General features: G+C 40.6%; 1 protein-coding gene across 3 annotated transcripts in view; it reads left to right on the top strand.

Moving 5' to 3' along the window:
- ZDHHC8 (zinc finger DHHC-type palmitoyltransferase 8) overlaps positions 1 to 18,550 on the top strand; it is a 118,320-nt gene that overhangs the window by 51,785 nt on the left and 47,985 nt on the right. The window contains exons 2-4 of one of the 3 annotated variants that reach the window (XM_063350995.1): positions 8,865 to 8,921; positions 9,011 to 9,038; positions 9,565 to 9,884. The exons of 1 other annotated variant lie outside the window; for it this stretch is intronic. The gene's annotated coding sequence lies outside the window, so the exon portion shown is untranslated. The remainder of the gene's footprint in view (positions 1 to 8,864; positions 8,922 to 9,010; positions 9,039 to 9,564; positions 9,885 to 18,550) is intronic. One more of the 3 variants, XM_063350996.1, reaches the window with a different exon arrangement.

Genomic DNA, 18,550 nt, shown 5'->3' with positions numbered 1-18,550 from the left:
AAAATCCTTGTTAAGGCTCAAATCCAGTCTACCAAGCTGCTGAGTTTTCATCAAAAGCAGGAAACAGATGGACGGGCACAGCTGCAGGAGGTGCTGCAACTTCTCTGGAAAAGCTACCCCAGCATGTGCTGCAAGCAGGGATGTCAGCACAGTGCTGCTCTTCCACACAGGGCCACTGCTTGGTGCCAGTGGATGGATGGTCTCACAGCCCATGCTGCTCATGGAGATGCCATTTCGGAGAGGAACCTGCCTGGCGTTACTCCCAGCTCCCAGGGCTGTATGCTTGCCGGTTCCCAGAATCTGCTCGCTATAGTAGAAGAAAAATGCATCAAAGACTCATCATGTTCCTAAGTCTTACATTTCTGAAGTATGCTGTGGGCCCTGTCCTGGTGAGTTTACCCTTACATCCTTCCAGAAGCACCTCATTGCTCTGTCTCCCTACTGAATTCTCCATTTCAAACTGGGCAGTGGCATGATGAAGAGGTCTTGTAACTTGGTGGGGTCTCAGAGGCAGCCAGAGAAACCTCTGGGGTGCCATGGGCTGGTGTTTCTTATGTTCTTCTTGAGATAGAAAAGAAAAGAGGGTCCAGCAGCCAAGCAGTGTCCCAGGTCTCTGCCCAACCACTCAGGCACAGCCAGTCTGATGTTCAATCATTGCTCAAGTTCTACACTTTAAAAATTAATCGGTACCTATTGTTTATCTGGCACTTGCAGTCCTCGATCACTCCCGTTTACGTGAAAGGTGCAAATATTTAGATCTTTTCCAGAGCAGATCTGTGTTATTGTTATTTAGGAGATTTCTTTTCTGAAGCAGTTTAGAAATTTTTCTTCTTTTGGGTAGTTTTTGCAGAAATTAAAAATTTTCCAAGTAAGAAGCCTATGTAAGCACAACCATGCAGCGGGGAGAACATGTTTCTCTGCTTGCTTTCCCTTTTCTAAAGACAAAAGAGCCTTATTGAAATGTGCTTCCTTTCTGACTACTAATGGGTTTTCCTTCCTTCCTCCTTGCAATGAGCTTAAGATTATCCCATCCTGTTGGGTATAAATTTCAGCCTGGACTGTTTTCCCTGTTGAGGTGTTGAGTCACTGGCCTTGAATGGAAACCTGTAATGGGACAGGGAGAAGTCGGGGTTTGGGAAGGAAGAGGTTTTCCAGCAGTTTGGCGGTACATGGGATGGATTTTAAAGAACAAGGATAAGCTGCTATTAATTTTTGCCTAGGGCTGCTCATATTCTGTTTTCCTAGTTTTATTTCTGGATCCTTTCTTATGTTGGATTTGGATAGATTCCAGGACATTACATACAAAATACGTAGAGGAAGAGCTGGTTCCTGCTCAATAACAATGTTCCATTTTAAGAGGTCTCAGGTTAAAGGGAAAAAAAATACGATGCCATGTCACTGGAATTAGTTTGTCTCCTGGAGGAAAGATGCTGAAAGTCTTGCTTCAAAAGCTCTGTGTAGGAATTATATCCTGAAGCCTGGATATTCTCCAGGGCTTAACTGTGCTTATTCATAGAAACACTAAACTTTATGAACTAGAAAGCAGACCTCTAAATGTGGCTCTAATGTGGAGTGGGTATTGTTTTTTGCACACTCTGATTAGCAACACTGAGCAGACGTACACTTTGTGGCCTTCCAGTACCTGAAGGGGGCCTACAGGAAGGATGGGGAGGGACTCTTTATCAGGGAGCGTAATGTTAGGCCACGGGTTAACAGCCTCAAACTGAAAGAAGGTAGATTTAGATTGGATATCAGGAAGAAATTCTTTGCTGTAAGGGTGGTGAGGCACTGGAACAGGCTGCCCAGGGAAGTTGTCAATGCCCCATCCCTGGAAGTGTTCAAGGCCAGGCCGCATGAAGCTTTGAGCAGCCTGGTCTAGTGGAAGTTGTCCCTGCCCAGGGCAGGGGGTTGGAACGAGATCATCTTTAAGGTCCCTTCCAACACGAACCATTCTGTGATTCTGTGTGATTCTGTCACTTTGGAATAATTAGTAAAATGGACAGGAATTAAAGCAAGTTTTGCTCTGAACACAAACCAGATGAGCTAAACAAGTCTTCTTTCGATCTGAATTTCTCAAGTAAGGTTTCACTTTGCGTGGTGTTGGGTTGTGTCATATGAGGTTGTGTCATGTGTGTCATATGTCTTGTCTGTCTCTCCCTCATAGGACTTCTTTCTGGTCTAAAGTCTATGGTGGCAGACTGTGGGATAGAAATCTGCATTTCCCCCCATATCATCTTGCTCTGCAAGATAAAGATGACAATACTAAGCAATGTAGTTAAATCAGCAAGAGCGAGATTAGGTTACTGCTTCACATACACTTTTGACAATCTAAGAGAAAGCTGAATCCAGATATCTTTGTTACTAATATTATCTGTTTTGGATGTTTCTTTTGCCCCTTCCCCCCCCCGCCCCCCAAACAATAGGGATGAGAAATTAACTTTTAAAAATAAAAAAATAAAACTCAAGTTAACATTCTTGTAAGCTATCTGAGCTTGTGTGAAAATAAACTATTGTTTAGTTGGCTTAAGCAAAAAAGGGTGCTTTTTTGTTTGGTAGAAAAGCAGTCAAGACTTCAAAACCAGCTGAAATCAATGTGTACTGCTGCCTGGACTTCCTTGGTTTGCAGTCCTACCTGTGGAGAACCAGCAGTGCAAGAGGGTCACAAAAGTAAGAAATTAGTGAAAAAAAATCCAATGTGAAAATTAAAAATTATTTTCATAGTGTTAACAGATAAAAATGTTGAGTGATTTTTTTTTTTTTAATGGAAGTCATAACATTTAGACGTGTAAGAATATAACTGCCTTTTTAAAATGTAAAATAGCTCCATGAGACTACTTAACTATCTGTACATGACATTCTCCAGGCTCCTTAACTAACATTTGCTTTGTTAGTGAGATGAAACAAGGATTTGAAAATGAAAGACAGTCATGGTTTGGAAAAGCAATTGTTATCAGCAAGCTTTGTTTCTTGGAAAACTAAGACCACTTGGTACCTTTTGCTTTGAAGTATTGAAGCCTATGTTTCAGGCAGATGTGCAGGTCCTATTTTGATGATCAAGGATCACTATGTATTTCACTGAGCTATTTCAATTTCCACCCGACTTGAAAGTGTGCGCCTTGCTCCTGTCTGTGCTTGAAAAATCATGAAAGAACCACAGGCTAGAAAGCAGTTAAACTAATCCAGATTAAAGGGGCTACAGTTTGGGATAGCTGAGGGTCTCCTTACTATGGCAATTGCTTACCCAAGTTTAGAGGCTGAGTAAAGTATTGTTACGGTATTCACAGGTCTTGTGGTTGCTGACCCAATATTGAAGATTTTAATCTAACATAGGAAAGATGACGATGATATTTATTCTATCTCCAAAAGCAGCAATGTGCTCAGTATCTTTTATGTTTGGTTCTTGCAGGCACTTTGAATGCTTATCTTATACCCTGTGCCCTGCTTTTGAATTTGCAGTGCAATATCGTAACACTTCATCTTTCAGTGGAAGAGCTAGCTTTCAGATGAAACCTAGTAAAAACCTCAGGGTTACACTCTGTATCTGAACTGCTTTAAACATCAACCCAGCTGAATTCTAATTTATGGAAGAAAGCTTCCCATGCTGCATTTGCACTGTACACATTTAGGGAGACTTGGAAAAGTTGATCTTGAAGTGTCATTTAGGCTGATTGTTCTGTTTTCATGGAAATTTTTGCCTGTAAGAGCCCTTGAACACACACTAATGAAAGAGATGAATAGAAGCAGACCACAGAATTCTGAACCTACATTGTACCATATATCAAGAGACTAAACTTTGTAATTAAATATATACTGAGCAACTCTATCCAAACCTCTTTGCAGTTCAAATTTGAAGGTCAATATTGTGGTGCTAGCCCATCTTGAATCATGTGTCCATCAAAAAATCCAAGTTCAAGAGGGCCCAAAACTACCAATCACTTCCTTTTCTGTTGGGAATGCTTGTAAGATGGTTCTTATTTTTAGTGTGTGACATTGAAGATGGGAACTGGAGTGGGTGGAGGTATGGAGGTCCTTGCGAAAAATAGCAAACCAAGCGACAGTGTTGTTCCACCCCTGAATCAGGACACAATGGTATATAGCTGCCGGAGTCCTGTATGGCTGCTAGATGAGCAGTGTCTGGGTCAAGATCAATGCTGTGGTATTCCCCTTCTGCATCTTTTTATTAAGCACAATTCTTTGGACAGAAGTAATTTTAGCAAATCTAGGAGGATCTGGGAGCTCTTCTCCTTCCTTGCCCCTTTGCTTAAGGCTGTAGCTCATCTGAAAACTGAAAATGCCATTTAAAAAAAAAAGAAAATCACAAGCCTCTGTGACAGGTCGCTAATCTGTCCTTAAGGAAATGGCAGTGAGTAAGAGGGGCAAATCTGTCATCTGGGCAGGCAGTGGGGAGAGGACTGTGAAGTCTCATTGACTGCCTGGTTAATGGCAACATACTGAACTGTCAGGCAGGCTCATTAGGGACATGCTGTTAATTTGGTCAGGCAAGTGCTGCCAGGCTGCATTGTGTAGAGTCAAGCAGTGTGAATAGAGCCCGTAAGCAAAGCTGCTGGAATCTGCTTTTGTGTTCCCTTTGGACGGCTGTCCTCTGTTTTTGGCTTCTTTTCCAGTTCAAAGTGGCCACGTGGAGTTTTGGCACTGTTAGTGCTGTCCAAAGATTAGTTATGAATTGCAGAAGTCACCTAACTTGTGCTGAGATGAGTTACCCTGCTTCTCTTCTCAGCTGTTTTTGGATACGTACATTTAGCCAGAGTGCCAGTTCACTACTTCCTGTGATTTAATTCTCTTTAAAACCCAATTTGAAATGCTATAGGTATTTTCCTTATCTTCACTGCTCACGTCTGCTAGGCACTAGCTATATGGCAATTAAAGTTTGCATTTCTTTTCTACTGTCAAAAGGTAACCTTTTCCTCTCCACTTCCCACAAGTCACAGAGTCCTGCAGGTGGTTTTGGAGGTATGACAGTATGTGCCTTACAAATCCACTGCAGCCCCTGGAAGAGCTGGGTAGTGAGTTGCAATGTTATGGACTGACTCTTTTGGGCAGAGGGAGACCAGTGGTGGGGAAAACCTGCCACGTGCAACGTAGCTGGGTGGGTGTCCTGACTCCTTGTGTGACGGACTGGAGTGACTGCTCACGTGATTATTGTAAAAGGTTGAGCAAGGGTGAGAGATTGTTTCCATCTCATAAAGGGAACAATTAGATTGGCTCAATGCTGTCTCTCTCCAGTGTGTGTCAGAATATACTGTTAATTTAGGAGTTGGAACCCAATGGAGAATTTTCTGATTCCCTACCATGTGTTCGCCTTTATGACTCCAGTTCCTCTCTCGTCCTTTGGAGATGTTTTTCCCTAACATCTTCAGCCTTATTAAAACTTATTTTTGTTTCTGACTAGTTTTCTACCAGAGAAAAGGCTGAAATTAATAATTTTCTGGTAACCATTTTCTAGGTTTTCACCTGATTTACCTGATTATGTTAAGGCTGGGTCAAATATTCCATTAAGGGTTTCAGATGCTATCAGAACCAAAGCAAAAAAAGGTTTCCCAGGAGATCAACTGTATGCTTGCATGGAACAGACTTAGCTGGGAATTGGCCTGCACACTTACCTTGCAGGGAGCTGCACAGCTCCAGCACTTCTGTCACTAAATACCTGGGGAAATCATTAGTTGTGAATAGACGGCGTTCTTCGCCTGCCGTGTCAGGCTCTGTTATCACACTAGGAGGCTGCCCTCCTCCCCAGAAACAAGGAATTCGTGCCTCTGCCTATTCAGATAGAGGGATATCTATTTAATGCAGTGCCCCATTTAGAGAAGTAAAGTAGTATTTTTGCAAGGGCAGAAAAACACTTGCTGTGTGGGAGGGAATGCTTCTTACAAACAAGCACTGAATTTCCTCATTTTACTTTACCAGGGATTTCTATTAGAATAAGGCTGGAGGGAGGGAAATTTGGAATGATTCTGGGAAGCTTTGGCTCAGGAAGGAGAGAATGGTTCATAGATTTTTATTATTGTTATTTTTGAAGGAGAACAGACCATTGAATGTAATCTTTTACTTATCTTTCTCTTTGAAAACTTAAAGCATTTATGCAGTGACCCCAGAAGAGTTTGTGGGTTTGAGCCAAGGTCTTTCAGCACAAAAACATAAATCTCAGCTGTGGGAACTAGCCCACAACCATTTCAAGGTAGATTTATTCCTATTACCTTCATACTTGATAAGTATTTTGATAGTGAATTCTCAGTGCATCCATTCTCTGTTTGTGGAGTGGTAAATAAGTTATTTATGGGAAATGGGGGCAGCAGAGGCACTTTACAAAACTGAGATCTGGCAACTCTTGAGACTTGCCACTTTGTGTGTTGTGACAATGGTCAGTTTATCTCTGGTTATTGCTGGAGTCTCAGTGTAAGAGGTCATTCATTCAGGAGTCGTTCTTTAGTTTTGATGGGGTAAACTTGATTACTGAGAAGAGCAGCTTGTTTAGTAGCAACCTTTTCCTTCTCTTTAATTTGGAAATGAACAGTTACTTCAACAAAAATAACTGGTGATAATAATCAAAATATAAGATCAGTCACAAGGTGTACATTAAAAGTAAGTTTTTAAGCTCCAGCTTAACATCATTTTAAGAACTATGGGAAGTATTATTTTTGTATTCTGCTGCTATGAAAAAAAGATTAGTACAACCTAAACTATGTTTTAACTAAAATTTGGCAAGAGAATTTAAACAAAGGGAGAATCAAAACTTGACACAGTCTGTGTCACAACTGTAATTTAATTTTTGTACTTCAGAAGGTAATGTAACTTAGTCTTTTAGCTAATTCCTTAAGTCAGTTTTTAAAGAGTCAATCAAACTAGATTCTGTCCAGTTTATGAAAATGGAAAGGTGCTTGTGTGTGTCCACACGATCTTATCTTTTCCACTTATGGTATCATATTGTAAAGGCCCATACACCCCTAATACTTTGGGGTGTGCTGTCAGTGGCTGAGAGTCAGAGAAGCTTTCAAGCTTTTAACTTGCTCTTAACTGATGGAGACTGAAACAAATGTCTTCATTATCCTCCTGAAAAATCCTGTTAGCAAAGCAGTCTCATCTATCTAAGCTACTGGCTTGAATTTTGCTTGTATTGTTGCCTGTTAAGGTAGGGAGCAGCTTAATCTCAGCAGATACAAAAGAATGCACGCAAACACTCTTCTAGCAAGAAAAATTATATAGAAAGGACAAACATCCATTGTCACAGCAGGTATAAAAACTTGAACTTAGATCTGTATTTTCCTGCACTGGGGAAAGCAGGAGTCCTCAGCTTCCAGAACTGTGAGGCAAACACTTCTGACACCTATCCTAGAAGGATTTCCTTATAGACTCAAGAAAACTGATTTATGTCAGTAGCTCTAATAAACACATTGTGCAAAGTTAAGAAGTCTCCAAGGCTTTGGATAGTCAACAGAAATCTTAATTAAGTTCAACCTCTGATAAAAATTTATCAGAGGTTGAATTGATCAGAGGTTGAAGTAATTATAGACATTTAGTTGACATGTAAGCAGTCCTCTAAGCACACCAAAAATAATTTCTTTGTTCATACTTATTAATGCAGTTGAAACTTTTTTTTGCTTAAAGGTCTGAAGTAATGCCAGCTACATGGCAGTGGAAGAAATGTGATAGAGCATCAAAAGTCCATCAATAGTCTCTTATTAAAGCTGCAAAATAAACTCTTCAAACTTTACTGTAGTCAGTTTATGCGTGGAATGAACTTGTCCCATGTCCTGCCAGAGAATCTGGATAACTGTTTTGATAGAAATAAGATATCTTCTGTTAGTACCTTTCAAAACTGAATTTAAAAAGTGAGCCATACAGTCAAATGCTGGAGTGTATGGATAAAATTACAAGGAGAAGCTGTTTAAGAGCAAACGTATGTCAAACGTAGGCTTCCTCCTAATGGGCTTGGACTTTGTAGCCCACTTAGGTTGCCAGAAGTGAACACAACATACAGTTTGTGGCTTTTGTGTCTCATTTCTTAATGCAATGCATGATGTACAAATCCATATACTGCAGCAAAAGACAGGGATCTGTAGTTACTCTACCAAGTGGCCTGTCTCCTGTCCTTGATTTGACCCCTGGTATTCTCCTTGGCTATCTTGAGTTCCCTCTCCAAATTAGCAATCTCTGCATAAAGAAAATGAGCATCAAGATGAATCCCAGCAAGAAGGATCCTCATAATGAGACTAAAGGCTCCTTTTCATGGAAAGATTTTGTCAGTCAGCAACATACTAAAATCCACAGTCCGGGCAGTACATCCCAGAGATCATTATTAAGGAGTGTGGTTAAAAACTGTTTCCCTGGGAGTGATTTTGCTGCTTGGGCAAATCTCTCACAGGTGCAATCTATTAGGAAGGCCAGACCGCTTCTTATAAACAAGGAAGCAAGACCGATCCAAAGAATAGGCAATGATGTGTTGCCTTGCCAGCAGGTAAAGTCCAAGAGAAGACTGCAAATTGTAGTAGAAGTAGAATTTGGGGGGAAAAATCCGTAGTCTATAATGGGATTTTTTGAAAGGAACTATTTATTCTGGACAAAATTGTCCAGTCTATGGAAGTTGTAGTTTAAGAAACCAACAGAAATATCCAGAGAAAAACTCAAGCAACCTAACCTGGTTATTGAATGAATATTGCCCTCTTTTTGTATAGTATAGGTGGGACTCACAGTAGATTTAAGTCATCTGCTATAAAACATGATTTGCTTTGCCATAGGCAATTTCAAGTGCAGCAGCCAACACTGATTGTTCAAGTTGGGTGACACCAGCATTTGCAATCTGAGATGCAGCCTTCTTTTTTCTTTTTTTTTTTTTTTTTTTTTTGAAGATGATCAAAAGAATCAAAATTATAGGCACCTTCCTCACCTGAGAGGCACTGGGCTAGGTAAGTAGATACTTTTGTAATTTCTCTTAACAGCACCCCCCAGCTTCAGCTTGACAATACAACACTGATATGTTCTTCTTCTCTCCTAGGAATGAGAATTCAAGATCCAGCAAGAAGGTAAGCTATGTAGTTGGTTATAACAAATTCTGCATCCATTCTAAAAAGATTTTTCCTAGAAATCCTTTCAGTCTGAAATTCAAATATTCTTTGAAGTCAGTTATCTGGCAAAATTTTCTGGTCCTTTTTTTTTTTTCTGTAATACCTTAAAGTACATGTAGAATGTGGTAATTCATTCTTTTGTTTCCTTGGCTAAGGGGAATTCAGTGTGGTTTTTTGCTCTGCCCAACTAGTTTGAGAGATTCATCTTGCCTTACAAAATGATTACATGTCCATCAATCCAACTGCAAACTCTTTTTGAAAACTCCTTGTCACTGTTAGATATACTGAATAAAAGGAAGCAAATTTATCTCAAATATATGTTTCTGTGACAATAAAATGATTTCTAGGATAATAACTGTCTGTAGCTGGAACTGAGAGCTATTTCAGCATTGAGCAAATAAACCAACCAACCTTCCTGTGCCCCACCCCCCTCACTAAGACCACTGGAAAGAGCGTATAACCAGTATTTGGTGTTTTTCTGCAGCATCCAGAGGAGCCTGTGGAAGCAACCACCTGAAACAGTCCTCTCCACCTGTAGCCTCGTGGTGCCTTATCTCTGAATCGCCGCATGTGGGCTTTCTCCTGGCACTGAGTCAGTCTGCTCGTGGTTAAACATTTTCCCATCTGTTTGTGGCTCGACACTGGATTTCTCCTGGACGGTGAATAGTTTCGAAGGAAAATGACCCGACTGAAGCAGAATACAATCTGAAGAACCCTCCACATGTTATGGCTAAATCCTGGGAGCCTTCCTTCAGGATTAGTGGTTCCTAAGTTGCTTTGATGGCCAGGGCTAGCAGCACTCTGGTAGGCACAGCAGGTCTCAGCTGGCCACCTTGACTCTGGTTTTGCCTCAGGTTGTTTTTGCTCCTCTTTTCTCAGAGCTGTCTTTCCTCCTCAACTGCTCTTCTTCCTCTCTTACTCATGTGGTGTTGCTCTTCTGTGCAAATATACTTCAACTAAATCACGGTTGCTCTGGTTCCACCTTCTGCTCTTTGTATTTGAGTATTAAATTTCACTTTATTTTTAATCAAACCACATCACACTTATTTTTGGGGTCACAGAAGCATATTTGGCATGTTTAAGTTGCCACTGTGAGGTTCTTCTGCAAACAGAATTCAAACCATTATGTTACAATCTGTACCAGACCCTTCCTAGCAGCTGTGTTTATACAGCTCCTAGTAAAATGGGGCCCTGATTAGGATTTTTGAATAGCTCATTCACTGTAAAAATCGTGTTTTGAACCATCTAAAAAAATTGGGATAATATATGATTAAAAGTTTTGGTTTGAAGAAACGTCAGTGGCAACACTGCCAAATTTTAGGCCCAAAACATCATCACCAATAGTATCACAAAGATAAAGTTACTGGAATTTAATTGGGCAAGAAATGTTTTTCTTTCGCTTGTTTAAAAAAATAGCTGAAAAATTCGTGTGACAGAGATTGAAAATTACATGTTCAGAGTAGTCGCCCAAAATGGTTGAAGTTTGATAAACTGTATGAAAGTGAGGACAGGTTCTTTATCTTGGAATTGTCAAGCAACAGTAATTTGGGGACAACTTGATCCAGAATAAGAAACTGAGTATTAGAGCAGTTCTGGGGTTGCCTCACACCTATCCAGACAAGCTGTTTGAAAAACCAGAACCCATCCTGTATTCTGAGTGACACCGATACACGCTACGGACCCTGTGTGTTGGACAGGTGGGTTGTAAATAGCCGTTCTGTTCCTGGCATGCCAGGCAGTCTCTTTATGAGGCTGGATAAGCGATAGTTGGTGTGCGCCAGCAGCAATGCCTTCTGGTGTACAGGGAGTCCTGCAGGCTTGAGAAGTATTAAGGCTGGGAGGAAAAGGTATCTCATCTGGGCTATTCCCCACTGTGGAGTTGGCAGCTGCATTTCCAATATTCTGGAAGTTTGGTTACATGCTTTCTTGCTGCAGATACTGGCGTTGAACAGAAACAGTAAGCATACATTAAGGCAGGGAAACACAAGTGCCGCTTCTGCTCCATTAAACTGGAATACATGATTAAAGGACCAAAAGCTACTTCGGCTGACAAACTCCATACTTAAATGTTTTTAAAATCGTAAACTAAGAGCAGAGATTTATAAGTTTGTGTCATGATCCATAAATCTAGATCTCCTCTTGTCCTTTTACTCTAGACAAATGGCTTGTAGAGGAAATTGTAGTGGTTTGGATAAGTCTAGGTTTCAGCAGTCAGCCTTCTTAGGTCAGACATGTAAGAAACATCTGTAATTGTTTGAGGAATTTGGCAGACAATCTTGTACTTAAATCACATTTTCCCCTTTGAAAGTTGGAAATGTCCATGTATAAATTAGACACACAAGACACATACGTCTGCGCTTGTGGAATTAGACAAGGTATCAACTTGCTGTTACCTTGCAAATCCTACTGCAAGATAAGAGCAAGTTGATACTTAGCTATAGTAAAAGAGACCAGCTAAAGGTTCTTTAAAAACGTGTACCTTTTTTGTGCCTCAGAATAAAATCTAGTAGTTTTAAGGGGCGTTGCCATTAAGTGGCAGGCTACTTCAGTGTTTAGAATTTGACACTTAGTTTGGATTTTGCCTAAGACTAAAATCAAAAAGATTTTTGAATAAAATTACACAAACCCTCCTCTCCAGCCAGAACTGCTGGTATGTGCATAGTTGTCACGTACTGGGCCTCTTGAGTACATTTAGCATACAGTTGTGCATAGTCTGTCTAGAATCATCTTGTCCTGTAATGAGATCATATGAATTCAAAGCATATTAAATTTAATCCTGGTTTTCAGGATTATACCCTGCAAACTTAAAATTGCAGAGTATAAGAAAGGCATGATGTTCCTGACTGCTTATTATAAAAAATGCGGCCCAGCTCATTGTGAAGTCTTTGGTTCTGCCACTGAAAGCAGAATTCAGTAAACAGACTTCAGTGGGAGATTGAAGTTAATGTCTGGTGACCTTTGTCAAGCAGAACAAATGATTGCTACGTTTGCTAGAATTGTGTTAGCGCTGGATGCTTCTGGTACAGCCTGAGCAAATGAAGTTTAAAAGTCTGGCTGTCTATCAGCAAACGTTGCCTTTTGATGGAGTCTACAAATGCTGTAGCATAGACCCTCCAGGCAGGAACTTGAGTCTCCACTTTATTTGATGCCAAGTTCTTTAATAGTTTCAGAAAGTGATTTTGCTTGTACTAGAAAAGCATGATGAAAACAGGCAAAATCCTGAATAATGTGTTAAAATTAATTCCCGTGTGTCAGCTGCCCGCATAGCGTGTCCTTTGGTGGACACAGTAGTTGTCTGAACAACCTGGGGAAGAGGCTGTCACACAGATGCTGCATACAGGCTGCGTCTCTGTGTCTTCCAGCTCAGGAATGACAAAGAACAGCTATCAACTATATAAGCTTAACTCAGCTCTTAGTGGACAAAGAGCCAAAACCAGGCAAGAAATAAACCCCAAAAACGAAAAGCCAAAATTTGCAACTGCTTGTTATCTTTTTTTTGTATGAATTAACCTATAAGATCTAAAGATGATTCAGAGACTCATCTGTGTTTCTGACCTTGACCCCTGCCACTGAAATGCTGGTATGTTTTCTGTGGAAGTGCCCGTGGTAGCTTTGAGCTCGACGGTGTACTAGATTTCTTCCTAGCAGCATTCAGTGACCAATCTTGTGCGATGCCAAGCCTTTCCATGTTCAGTAACCTGCTTTATTTTAAGGACAAGCTTAGTTGGTTGTCAGTAGTCCTTCTGAGGCAAGGATTTTTACTGTGGGCTGATTGAGTGAGAATCACAGTAGAGGGAATGAAGGTGGGAGAATTGTCTCCCTTGTTCCTGGAACAAAAAATACCACTACTGTCTTCAGTATGTCACTGCTGTAGCACCATGGAAAACAGGCTTAGTGTTTTCTTGCAACACTTTCTGCCACCTTCTTTGTTCTTGTTTTCCTTTCTTCCCTCTGTACTTTTTCCTTATTGCTCTATCTTCTACGTTCAATATCCCCCTCTGTTTTTACTTACTATTCCTTTACACACTTAATCTGAAGCAGTCAGTTCTAACTGCTGGTTTTTTGCCTTTATTCCCTGGGAAACATCCACATCCTTTCTGTTTCCTTCCCAGGGCTTTTTTGTATGCCAGCACTAGCACGTCTTAGCCAGCTTCAAGCCTCCCTGCTCCTCCAGCCAGGCAAGTAGTTGATAGCAACCGGACTGGCCTCAGCTGTGTATCTCCCCCTTTGGGATGTTCTTGGTGGCTACTGCCATGCTCAATACAGCGCAGCCCAGTCTCTCTGTATATGCTGGGGGTGGCAGGAAGGGTTGGCATAGAAAGCACAAAGCAATCTGGCATCTTCCACAACTGCAGGTTTTTTCTGCATGAAGAATATAGGTTTCCTTTTCAGGAAGATGAACCTGTTTGGAAGATATTTTTCACATTTTCAGGGGAATACAGTGTAATATTTCTCTTGCAAGCCTATCTGAACCACTTCAAGAAGTTGCAGTGAGTATGTTAGAGCTGATTGGCAGTTGTCAGTCACTGGTTATAAATCTTCAATGTTTTTCTTAGGCTGAATTGCCCGATATAGCTCTCTGGAATGTGGCAGGAGGCAGTGCAGCATTTTCATTTAATTGCTTGTGGAGATAGCTGCAGGATTGTGGTGTCAGAAAATATTGCTAAATCTCAGGGGATTTCTTGGCATTTTGTTGCCACAATAAGGTCATAGTTGTCACAGTGTCTTAGTACAGCCACAGAATATATGTACAATTATTTATGCAGCCTGAAAATGTAGTGCAATAATAAAATACTCTACGTATCTGCAACTTGCATTTATTTGAGTCTTCTCATGCTACTTTTGTCCTTTGCTGTATTGTTTAAATGTGTATTTCTCATATTTGAGATTTTATAAAGATGTTAAGAAGAGTTGTATGCTGTCAGTCTGGTCACATTTTGCAACCAGTCTTAAATATGATCCTACTTGTGGGTTTGTGTCTCTCAGCTGTCTTTATTACCTAGGCATTTCAGTTTTGTAAATCTGTATTTATAAGGAATTTGTTCCACGGTAGAACTGCCATTGCATTGTTAATACCAAGATGACAAGTGGTCTGAAAATGAGGTGTTGAGCAAACACAGGCAGTTTCCACTTGAGGTTTTTCGACTGTCCTGAAGCCCAGCCAGTCCATGTTGTGGAGCATTTACAAAGTAAGATTAATGCAGTGCAGAGCTGCTGCTGAATTACAGGAAAGCAGTCACTTGAGACAAAAATGAGATTGCTGTGTCTCCACACCTCCCCTAGCAGGTCAAAAGCTAGCTTTGTTTGAGAATGTAAAGGTATCTGCTTTTATGCGTGTCATAGTTGAGATCTCCTTGTTCAGGGTTATGTTCACTGTATGCAAAATATTAGCCTACAGCAGGGGTGGATTTTTCCAGAAGAAATTATCTTAGTTGCACAAGTGTGAAAAATGCTGTCTCCGTATTGTGTTTTTGAAGATCCTTTTCTCACCCTATAATCTTTGTGTCTATTCCTTTTGTCTCCTGTGAGATGTTTCAGTTCAAGCATTATGATTAAGTCAGAAGGACGCTCACCCTGTGAGCAACATGAAGAATGCACCAATTACTTTCTTACCTGTGTCTGTGGGATTAGACCATGAACTCTTTAGCTGAAAACATCCCTGGCGGTTGCTCATATGCACAGTCATTGTGGCCCAAGCAGAATTGCTTACCTAAGTAAAAAAACTCAGTGTGATCTTGCAGTGCTATTTAGCAAACTCAAGGGCACATTGGTTATGGTAGAGTATTAGTGGAGGAGCTTTCCTGATGCTTCTTTGTACTTTTACTATTTCCGTTTTTCATGGCCTTGGTGCCTCTCACTTCTGGGTTTGTTTTTAGCAGGAGCTTTGTTTCTCTGTTATGATACATTTGAGAATTCACTGCTTTTTTCCCCAGAACTTAAACTGAAAAGAGATTTTCAGTATGTCTTGCAGAACAGATCTGAAATCCAAGCTAATCAGACTAATCTCATAAAATAGATTTTAGAATTAATCTAACACCAATCTGCTGCACTGTAAAAAGCATACATAAGCAGTATTTATTGTCTGTAGCCAGAAGGGGAGGGGGGGGGAAGTCCACATGTAGGATGGCTGCATTCCGCTACTGCAGCAGGAAGGAATTTCCTAAGAACACTGAATGTGATAATTACAGTCCAGTGTGTTAGCCTAAACTTGCTAATAAATGTTTGTGCACAAACCCAGCCTCCCTGAGAAAGGAGACTGTGAGCTGAAAATCATCCCTGGAAACCTGGAGGATTTTAAAGGTGAATAGGGAGAAGAGGAGGAAAAATATGATTTTCAGTCTGTAATGAAAGATGGCTTTGGAGGACGTGTGCGTGTGCAGGGAGCCTGAGGGAGGAAGTGGAAGACAGAAAATTCAACGTCTTTGAACACTGACAAATCACCTGGCTATGCTTAATGATCTGACAGCATCTTCTCACCAGCTGCATCAACATTAGGGCTATTCATCACTTTTATAGGTTCATAGCATTAGGTAACACAACTTTTCTATCAACACATGGTTTTTCTTGCCTAGTGAGCTGAAGAACAGCTTCTTATGGTTACTTCAGCAGGGGAAGCATACAAACGAGCAGGCTATATTCCATTTCAGATTATGTGATTTATGTCTCAGAACCATTTTTGGCTGCCACAACCATTTGAAGTTTGAGACATTGATTCCAGAAACTGTTATTTTGCTGTTCGTCATCAAGGTTTGGTCAAATGTTTCTTCTGATCAAAATATTTGTGTCTTCACTACCCTCTTAGTGAGACTTCCCCCTGTCCCCTTTGATGGAGTTTATGAATGGCTAAAAGTAATAAAACATAAAAATGGAGAGGTTTTCATAAAGATAGCATTTGTTTTGGGAAGCAGTGATATCTTTACCATTTATTACTGGGAAGCAGCTATGTCATCGCACTTCTTGTGAGACAGCCGTATGTAGCTGCTGGATGGAACTGATTTTTAGAAAGCTATTTTATAAGAAGCATCATTCATCACACTGTTCCACTGAGTGGCCTTGACGCTGCCAAAACTAATGGGTATACTGTAGCATCAGCAACCACATTGAAACAAGAAAGTAGAGTCTTTTGGGTTTGGACTTTGTGTGAAGGTGTTGTTGATGGTTTTGGTGGTGATGGTAGTTGTAATGGTCATTCACATGATTTGCCATAGATCACAGCTTTTTGGACTAGGAAGGACTGTCCAGCGCTTATGCTGTTAAACTTTAAGAAAATACTTCATGTATAAAGTGATGAGATTTTGTGGTCGACTAAAGAATGTGTGGAAGGAGGGAGAGCAGGACTGGAAGAAGGGGGATTCCATTTGCAAATAACATAGAGGCCAGACCCTGCTGTTTGTAGTACAGAGTTTCTGTTGTATTCCTCTAACACAGTGATGGTGAGAAGTCATTCAGAAGTGCGTTCTGTTTTGACCATGCTTATGAGCTTTCCTGTTTTCACTAAGTATACTTGCATACGTGAATTTCCTTAAGGGAGACCTTCTAAGCGAACTTTAACGTTTGCCAGAATAATAATGAACATTGTATAACTGATCACAAAAACTACAGTTTCTGCTTGAGTGCAAGCATCAAAGAGGACTTTGGCGTAACTAACACAGTATCCTATGCAAATATTCATAGTTGAAAAGGAATTAATCCCTTTCCAAAGGACCAGCACAAATCCTTCAATGGCTCGTAAGCCTGCTTTTGAGGGAGCAGGTGCTTAGCAAGCCCTGGGGATTCAGGTTTCAAAACAATCCATACTCTGCATTGACACATGCAAATATCTTAAATTTTCAAACTCTTTTTCTCTTATAAATTTGCTATAAATTCTATAAATTGTGAATTTAGCTGTAACTTGCATGGCACACAGAAATTCTGTACGAGCAGGACTTTGGTCATCTCAGTCTGGAACTGGACAGTATCAGCTTTAAGTTGGGATAGAACAAAGCTGTAATTGATGGTTGGCCAGGTCTCTTTGCCAAGCTGCTCATTTTGATCATTCATAGCAAGAGACCCTTATTTTGTAAAAATCCTTTTGTTGGTGAAGACAGCAGACAGGTTGTTTTGTTGTCAGAGAAGGTGGCGTGGTGCCAGTGTCAGCAGCCAGCAATCCAAAGTGTTGTGCTTAATCACAAGATTAATTTTTTCCTTTTATTGGCTTTTCCTTTCAATATCACCAAGCATGACATGTTGTAAAACAGTAACACTAGTTGAACAAGGGTTGGCTAGCATCTCTAAGCCCCCTGGCTATGTTGATAGCAAAATGAACATTTGGCTTGATGTGCAGCCAATAGAGACTCCCAGGAAACCAAACTGGGAAAACACAGTTGTCAATGAATGGGCCATGTGCCTGGTGAAGAATTAGGGAAGAGGAAGCAAGATGCACCTGGGTATAAGAGCTGTACTGGGGCTCACATTGCTTTTTTCCTTATGTATTTCAAGCATCTGTGGTTTCAATAGCATGTCCAATACCTGTTTTCAAGCTATAGATCCAATCCATTAATGATCTGTGCTTACATTAGAATGTATTTATTTTAGCCTTAGACTGGCCATATGCAAGTAGCTTCTAAAAGTAGATGGTAGTAGATCCAGGTCAAGCTAAAGATTTGTACTCATTCTACTGAACACAGTGGCTGAAAGAGGTTGTGTTTTACATTGAATCATATAGGAATAAATGCCTTCCCCCCGCCCCCCGAAGGATTTTGCTAGATTCAAAACTCTTTTATCCTTGGAGTCTGCAGCAGTGACTGGTGAGCATCCCTAGTGTGCTATGCCATCATGCAGAAATCCGGTCATAGGTAGGAGTGCTTGTGGTGGAGAAAAAGGCAGGCTTGATCTGTCAGCTCCTGTATCTGCAACCAACCATGTTCGTTCATCCTCATTCAAGGGACTTCTCTGGTCTTGGAATGAGAGGTTAGCGGAGTTTTGTGCGAGTGCAAAGTGCAAGAGTGGGTAACACTGCTTGGCAAAGTAGTATATGTGAGCTTCCAGAAGCTTGCATTTTGAGGGTTATTAATATTTTAAAACTTACAAGAATATACTCCTGTCTTTCTATAGTCTATATTGTAATCTATGAATATTATGGTCCTAATGGTCTGTGCTGCTAAAGACAGATGATAGAACTTTACTGTACATACAGGAAGATAAGTGTACCTTCAGGGTAATGTCCCTATAAATTAAGATTACTGTTTGTGGCTTTGACTCGTTTTACTGATATCTTCAGCATAAAGGCACGGATCTGCATGTATCATTTTCAGACAAATTGCATTTTATGAGCTTTTCTCAATCAATAGGTAGGGCAAACAATAAGAAGTTAATCTACTGTATGAATAATATAGCTGCTAAGAGTTCAAGGACCATTGCATGGTACAGTCAGCGGCTGGCGCTAGCTTGTCAGGGCTAGGTCCCTTTGAAAGCAAAGGTTTCAGATTGCT

Source organism: Chroicocephalus ridibundus, chromosome 13 (assembly GCF_963924245.1).
Source record: "Chroicocephalus ridibundus chromosome 13, bChrRid1.1, whole genome shotgun sequence".
In the NCBI taxonomy this organism is placed as follows: Eukaryota; Metazoa; Chordata; class Aves; order Charadriiformes; family Laridae; genus Chroicocephalus; species Chroicocephalus ridibundus.
The sequence above is the reverse complement of the archived record's forward strand: the minus strand, read 5'-3'. Positions and strand labels throughout refer to the sequence as shown.